This window comes from Equus asinus, chromosome 28, assembly GCF_041296235.1.
Source record: "Equus asinus isolate D_3611 breed Donkey chromosome 28, EquAss-T2T_v2, whole genome shotgun sequence".
Lineage (NCBI taxonomy): Eukaryota > Metazoa > Chordata > Mammalia > Perissodactyla > Equidae > Equus > Equus asinus.
Window position 1 is genome coordinate 21,802,570 of NC_091817.1, and position 8,156 is coordinate 21,810,725.

Here is an 8,156-nt window from a genome sequence, read left to right on the forward strand (position 1 = left end):
CGGTGCCAGAAGGAACGATGCAGATGACGAGGTCAGGGCAGTGAGGGTTTCCAGCTGAGGCAGGACACCGCACGTCGCACCTGCCCGGATTTGCTTATGGAACTGGAGGCCTTCCACACAGCCCCTTTCGTCTATGCAGGAAGAACTGCTTTGGGATGGTTCTTGCGCTCAGCTTCTCCTGTGGGAGAGAAAAGGGGTGGAGGAGCGGATATGGGAGAAAAACTAGCATCCAACTGTGTTAAGACTATTTCAGTTCCACGCTTTCCCACAAGGCTTGAAGTAAGCAGCCTTTGGCCGTGAGTCACCATGCCACCAGCCGGAGGTGGGTCTTCTGATGAGCTCATCCTCTGCCCAACAAAGACGTGCTCTGTGCTTCAGTGCGAAGGATGACGGGCCACTCACAGGCACGAGACTGGGCAAGCCCCGCGGCCGGCAAGTCTGCTCCCCTGACGGCGGCCCCGCGTGACCAGCCTCATGGGTCTGTGAGAAGTCTGGCTGGGGCTGGGCAAGACGGAATGTGAGAGTGAGGGTACCGGGCTCCCGGGAGGATGGGACGATCCTGGGCCTCCTCAGGACCGGCAGAGGGAATGGGGATCCGGGATCCCTCAGTCTGCCCGATGTGCAGGTGTGGATGGTATGGAACGGGAGACAGGCCAGGAGTGACAAGCAGGAAAAGAAGAAAGGAAAGAGGCTTATTTACTAAGCAGAAGGGAATGAACCTGTGCAGTGTTTCTTAGATACTTCATGCTACCAAAAAAAAAAGTTGCCTGTCTACGTGGGCTTACTGACCACTGTGTGTATACACTTCTCAGCAGTACAATAATTTTAAAAAGTTTGCTTCTGGGGGTGTGTACTTCTCTGAGGTTTCTGCTCTTCTGTGGGCTGCAGTCTCATTTTGCCAGCAAATTGGGGTTTTCTGAGCCCAGGTACCGATGCTGCTCTAACTTGCCCCTCCCGCCCCCTCCCCCTGCCACCAGTCTCAAATCCTGAAGCTTAAATGGGAGTCGGAGTTACCCGTGCTCCAGGATTCAGGAGGGTCTCCTGAACCCGGCCTTGAGCAAGGGAAGCGAGTAGATACTCCTCCCACCGGCTTTTGGGAAAGACGTGCTCTGCCCTGGGACCTGGGCCAGGACAGGAGGTACCCAGATTCAGATGTGCTCAAAGTGCTTCTGTCTAGTAGAGAAAGTAGAGGGAGTGACAGAGTGTGCACCCACCTGGAGAGGGGGGCCATGCAGGGCCTTGGAGACTACGGTAAGGAGTTTGCTGTTTATCCTGAGAGCGATGGGGATGGCCTTGGAGGAGCTCCAAGAAAAACAAACCAACAAACACATGAATGCAGAGCCAGCATGGTTGGGGGTCTGTAGAGGCAGCTTGTCATGGCTGGAACAGAATGGATTCCTGAGGTGAGACTGGAAGCTGGAGGCTTTGGGGGGCAAGGATGCTCAGGGAGGGTGTGCTGTCCCTGTAGGCTGGGGAGCCCCCTGAGAACCTGGAACAGAGAGGGATTTGGCCAGCTGGGCAACAGTGAAGAAGAGTGGTGGGCGAAGGACTGGAGTCAGGGGGATGGGTGAGGAAGCTGTTGCAAGAGTGGAAGGAAGAGTTTGGGAGAGACTGTCCTAAGTCAGAAGCTAAGGGCATGGAGCAAAGGAAAGAGTCACTGGAGACATTCAGGGGGACAACAGCCAAAAGGGGCCCCCAGCTGTAGATGGAAGATGAGGATGCCTCAGTGACAGCTCTCCAATGCTTGTTAAGTGGAGCCATTCTGCTGAGTGTGAGCTGTATCCCATTGTGGTTTTAATTTGTGTTTCCTTGATGAATAATAACGTTGAGCACCTTTTCATATTTTTATTGGTCATTCATATATCTTATGAAGTTCTAGCCAAGTCTTTTGGCCATTTTTTGTTTCATTTTGCCCATTTTAAAATTGGATTGCTTGTATTTTTTGTTATTGATTCTTAGGAGTTCTTTCTATATTGTGGACATGAATATGTATTTTGTAAATATTTTCTCCCAGTCTGTGGTTAGCTTCTTAATTTTCACAACAGTTTTCCTCAATGAGAAGAGGTTTTCATTTTGATTCAAGCTCAATTTATCAAATCTTCTCTCTTGTGTTTGGTTCTTTTTGTGTCCTATTAAATCTGGCCAACTCCAAGATCATGAAGATATTCTCTACTTTTTCTTCAACAAGCCTTAGGGTTTAAACATTCACATTGTGGGCATGGCCCTCCTGATATCCCAGGGGTGCGGCAGGGTGAGTGATAGGAAGGGTTGGGGTGTTTTTCTTTTACAGCACCAGCTCACATCCTGGTCCATCCACCGTGTTTCCATCCCCCGTGTAGCCAGGGACCCGGTCACCACTTGCCTTGGGCTTCCTGCCACGAGCAGTCTACTTGGCAGTCAGGTCAGCCCCGACTTCCAGAAGGAAGAGGCAGGCTTCTTGCTTTGCAGGAGAAAACACGCATGCATTTTTGGTTTGTGTTTAATCACTCTGGCAGAGTGTGGTGCTGGCGAAACTTGGCTTGCCCCATCTTTATAAAATATTTAGTCTTTTAATTATTTGAACTGCCAAGATTCGGGGGCACGTTTCAATCCCTGCTCGCAGCACACTCTCTCCGATGGCCTCTTCTGAGCATCCATCATGTGTTTGCAATCTCTCCGAACCCGTGAATCATATTGAAATGCTTTCCGCATCCCAGAATTCTCCTTTTATGGCTCTACTCAGTTAATTACACTTGCTCCCTGCTCATCGGAGACATAAAGTTTGGGGCTGGGATTTGGAGAGAGAAAAAAATGAAAACAAACTTCGTAATGAAATTTCCTTCCTATTTGTGAGGTTTAGTCCAGGTTGGTGTTCTGCTGGTGCTTTGCCTTCCTTCTCTAACTGCTTTAAGGAACTCCATCTGCCTCTGGGTGGTTCCATCTTTAGACCTGTTGGTAGGAATCCCTTTGTGCAAGGATCACCGTATTTAATCTGTTCCTATCACAGCATCATCGTCTCACCCACTCACCTCAACCACGTCAGGCCATATCGCTTCCTCTCTACGAAGAATTGAGAACTTAAAAACATGCACCAGCACAGCCAGCTGGTGAGTAACAACGCTACTTTGTTAAAACAGCAAAAATGAAAAGTATTTGTAAATGTGGAGTGTGTGGGTGGGCGTGTGTAACTGGGGAGAAGAGTTGAAGGCACGAATCTAATGCTGTTAATGCTGATGAGATGGAAGCAGGAATATTCAACCGATGCCGGCCATCAGCCCACAAACCTGATATCTCATTAAACAAATAATGAAATAGAACAATTATCAAGCTTTATCAGTTTATAGAAATTCCAACTAGAGAGACAAGGCTAAGTAATGAAAGCTGACGTCCCTCGTGTGGTCTCTGAGGACTGTGTGACTGGCTGCCTGCTCTCCCCGCAGCTATGCATTAAGCACACTGGCCTCCTCGCTGTTCTACAGACACACCACAGACACACTTACCACAGGGCCTTTGCACATGCAGTTCCTCTCCCTGGAATGCTCTTCCTGAAGCTAGCTCCCTCACTCCCTTAGGCCTTTAGTCCAAAAATCACCTTCCCAGTGAGACCTTCTTTGGCCCTCTTATCTAAACTTTCAACCACTGCCACTCCGACGCTTTATTCACGTCCTGCTGCACCGCTTTCTTTATTTTGCCTTAGCACTTGCGACCATCGAGCATGTTCTTTATTTTACTTATACTTTCTTGTCTCTTGTCTCTTCCTTGCTAAAATGAAGCTGCATGAGAGCAGGGATTTTTGATTTGTTTTGTTCAGTGCCATTTCTCCAGGTGCTGGAACACAGTTGGTGCTCAATAAACATTCGTCAGAGGAATAAACAAATGAAACCACAAAAATGGATAATTCTCAATGCAGGGAACAGAGTAGTGTGTAGCTGTGGGAGAATCGTTAATGCAAGTGTGGAGACTGAGGGACCTCAAAGAAAGCAAAGTGGGTAAGACAAACTGCTGGTTACCCACTCATTATCCCCACTTTCTTTTTTTCCATAGAAAATTTGGGGGAAAAGCTAGCATGGCAGATAATCAAAAACTCCATTTCCTGTCTACAATTAACAAGGCAAGAATGAACAAGTGTTGGAGAAGATGCGGAGAAAGGGGAACCCTCATCCACTGCTGGTGGGAGTGCAAACTGGTGCAGCCACTATGGAAAACAGTATGGAAATTCCTCAAAAGATTAAAAATAGAAATATCATACAATCTAGCTGTTCCACTACTGGGTATTTATCCAAAGAACATGAAGTCAATCATTCAAAGAGAATTATGCACCCCCATGTTCATTGCAGCATTATTCACAGTAGCCAAGATGTGGAAGCAACCCAAGTGCTCATCAATGGATGAAGGAATAAAGAAGATGTGGTATATATGCACGATGGAATACTGCTCAGCCATCAAAAAGACAAAATTGTGCCATTTGTGACAATACGGATAGACATTGAGGGAATTATGCTAACTGAAATAAGTCAGAGAAAGACAAATACCGTATGATCTCACTCACATGTGGAAGATAAACAAACAAATACGTAGATACAGAGAACAGATTGGTGGTTACCAGAGAGGATGGGATGGGGAGGGCGAGAGGGGTCAAGGGGCACATATGTATGGCGACAGATAAAAACTAGACTATTGGTGGTGAACATGAAGCAGTGTATACAGAAGCTGAGATATGATAAGGTACACCTGAAATTTACACAATGTTATAAGCCAATGTGACCTCAATAAAATAATTCCAAACCAAAAAGAACTACTGTGTAGAGGGTACATGCAAGGCACTAGGAAAGAAGACAAATAAAGGAGGACATATCGTCAATGATTCTTTTTACCTATGACTCTCCTTTATTCTTCAGTCTACCCAGAACCAAGCAAATTTAAAATCATAAGCATAAATACAATGCTCTGTGTTATTAAAAAAAACCCATAACCCCATTTCCAAGCCTCCCTTGCAGATGAGATTGGTCCCATGACTAAGTTCGAGAAACAAGAAGTAAGCGAACATTGTTGGGTGGAGTTTCTGAGAAACTTCTCAAAAATCTGCTGACTCTGCGGGTGGGGCCCTTTTGCCTTATCCCTTCTCCTACTTCTTTCCTAACACATAGATACGATAGTTGGCGCTGTGGGAGCCATCCTGTGATTCTGACACAGCCTTGAGGATGGACCCAGTCTGTCAGAGATGGCGGAAGAGATGGGTAGAGGAACCTGGGCTTGGAGCATTGCTTCCGCATCATCACTGGGCTGCCTTCCTCAGGACCTTATCTTATGAGAGAAAAGTGAACCCCTGTCTGGTCCAAGTTATTGTTACCCGGGGGTCTCAGTTGCTAACCAGTCGTTGAACGCCATGACTAACTCCAACTGTTGGGCAACATGAGGACACCTGCTTTACTCTCGTTGAACACTCAGTGGTCATCCTGGGAACCACCTCTATGTGGGCCATGATTCAAGGAACACATTGTCACTTGATTATGAAGCATTTTCTACTCCAATGCCTGACTATTATACCATCTTGTTTGAAGGCCGTCCTGCTGCAATGGGCTTACCATTGGAGTTCAAGTCCATCTGAGTTTCAACAGTAAGAGTCATCACACAGACTTGCACTTGTGTTGAGAATGGCAGCATCCTGCAATTATCAGTGAGGACTCTGAAGTGTCTCAGTTTCTCAGGCTGTGGGCCTGAGCAAAGGGAGCTTGAATCAAATTGTACTAGTTGTTACTTGAAGTGGTTAGAAGATTTGAAAATTAGCCACTTTCTTCTAAATTCGGAAGTTTTGGACTGTGCCTTTTCAGGGGAAACTAAGCTTATTCGTCTAGCAGCCACCTTTCACACATATTTCTGGGAACGGCTCCTCTCCCACCCACTCCATCCACATTGTTAGGTGGATACCGTAGTCTTAGTAAAATGTAACAGACGATTGGTCCAAGCTGGAGCGGCTGATTCCATGCAGGCCAATCAAAGCCCTTCCCTAGGATTTTGGAAATGGAACCAAGATTGGCAGAAGCTGGACTTGTGTAAACTTGGGGGCGGTTGTAGGTCATGCTTCACCACTCAGAATGAGAGACAGAGAAGTCCAGAATGCAGAAGTAGAAGAGACTGGAGCAAAAAGACATAAAATGTGTGTGTGAGAGAGAGAGAGAGAGTGAAAGAAAGAGAGAGATTGGAAGTGGGTGGGATAAGGGAGGGAGAAGAAATCAACAAACCAATAGCCAACAGACATTTTTGGTTTCCCCAGGGCAATTCAGGTGCCTGGTTCCCGTCCATTCCCAGATCTTCACTTTTACTAAATTCCTGAGTTTTCCTATAGCAAGGCACTCTTTCACTTAAATTAGCTGGTGTCCATTTCTATAACTTGCGACTAAAACTTAACTGCCGCATAAACCTCCCATTATTTTTTCAGAATTTGAGGAGTCGTCAGCGATTTGCGTGTAGTTTCTTTTTTGAAAGATTGTCACCTGAGCTAACATCTGTTGCCAGTCTTCTTCTGTTTTCATTCTAATTGTAGGTCCTTCTGCTGTGCTGTGTGGGACGCCGCCTCAGCAGCCTCGGCATGGCTTGATGAGTGCTGCTAGGTCCGCGTCCGGGATCTGAACCCGCAAGACCCTGGGCTGCCAAAGCGAAGCATGTGAACTTAGCCACTTGGCCATGGGGCCGGCCCCTGTGTGTAGTTTCTTAAAATGACACTGATATCTGTAGACATAAATAGATGTCACACCAGTATTTTTCATGAACCATACTCGCTGAGCATGTACTGCGTGCTGGGCTCTGTGCTGGGTGAGGAAGACATATTCACTGCCCTTGAGGAGTCTACAGTCTAGTGGCAGAGATGGCTATGTACTCACCTAACAGCCGTATGGTCGCGTTTAACCCCCATCCAGCCTGTGAGATAGAAGTGATCTCCATCTATAGGTGACGTAAAACTGAAATTCAAAGTGGGTGGCAGTTCTCTCAGTCATGCAGCCATTAATCAGAGGACCCTGCTGGGACCCTGCTCAGATTGGTCTCACTCCCAAGCCGTTACCCTAATCATCATATGACACTGTAAACAACCCGTAACCACATCTCATAAAAGACCCTCTCCCTTGTTTGGGAAAATCACTGCAGAATTCACGGGCAAATGGTTCATCCTCTCCAGGAGGAGGACTGTCTCTCCTCAGCTAAGCCCAACTCTGTCCTCAGGCTGCGGATGCGACTTCCACCTCCACGTCTTCCCAGCAAACGCCTGCTCTCAAGCCCTCATCCTCTCTCTTACACCCCCAGCAGACATAGCTATCCTTCCTGACAGCTTAAACATACTTGAGTCTCGTCCACTTTAAGGACCCTTCCTCCGTGCCACATTGCTTTCCATCTTCCTCTCTCGCCTCCCTTTCATGGTCAATATTACCAAAAGAGCTGTCTGGACTTCAAGTCTTCACTTCTTCACCCCCAAGTATCTCATTAACACACTCCCAACTGACCTCTGCGTCCATCATGCCACCAAAGTAACTTGGGCTGAGGTCACCAATGATCCATGTTACTACACGTAGTGAACTTTTTCCAGTGCTCATCTCTTTTGACCTTCCAGGGATGTTTGACACTGAGGGCCACATCCTCCCTCTTGACACACTTTCTCTCTTCCTTCTTTTTTTTCAAAAATAATTTATTGAGGTGACATTTGCATAACATAAACTTAACTATTTTTAAGTGATTCAGTGGCATTTAGTACATTCAAATGTTGTACAACTCCCACCTCTATCTTGCTCTCGAACACTTCCAGCGCTCCAAAGTCAAACCTCGTACTCATTAAGCAGTTTCTCCCCATTTCCCACTCTGCCCAGCCCCTAGCAACCACCAATTCATGCTCTGTATCTGTGGATTCCTTTATTCTGGATATTTCATATAAGTGGAGTCTAGGATCTGTAACCTTTTGGGTCTGGCTTCTTTCCCTTAGCATTATGCTTTGGAGGTTCATCCACGTTGTAGCACATGATGCTACTTCTTTCCTTTTTAAGGCTGAAAATATTCCATTATTTGTACAGGTGTATATACAACGTGTATGTACCACATTTTGCTTATCTGTTCATCCATTGGTGGACATCTGAGCTATTTTCATCTTTTGGCTACTGTGAATAGTGCTTCTAAGAACATGTGTGTACATA

The 8,156-nt window shown here is 46.5% G+C and overlaps 1 long non-coding RNA gene across 2 annotated transcripts; it reads left to right on the forward strand.

Annotated features, from left to right (window-relative positions):
• Positions 1 to 371: 371 nt before the first annotated feature.
• LOC123281702 (uncharacterized) lies at positions 372 to 4,851 on the forward strand. 2 transcript variants are annotated; one of them, XR_006521373.2, is made up of 3 exons: positions 372 to 478; positions 2,987 to 3,086; positions 4,024 to 4,766. It is a non-coding gene; the product is annotated as an uncharacterized lncRNA (long non-coding RNA). The 2 variants fall into 2 exon arrangements; XR_006521372.2 differs by having other exon boundaries at positions 397 to 1,403; positions 4,024 to 4,851.
• The last annotated feature ends 3,305 nt before the right edge of the window (positions 4,852 to 8,156 follow it).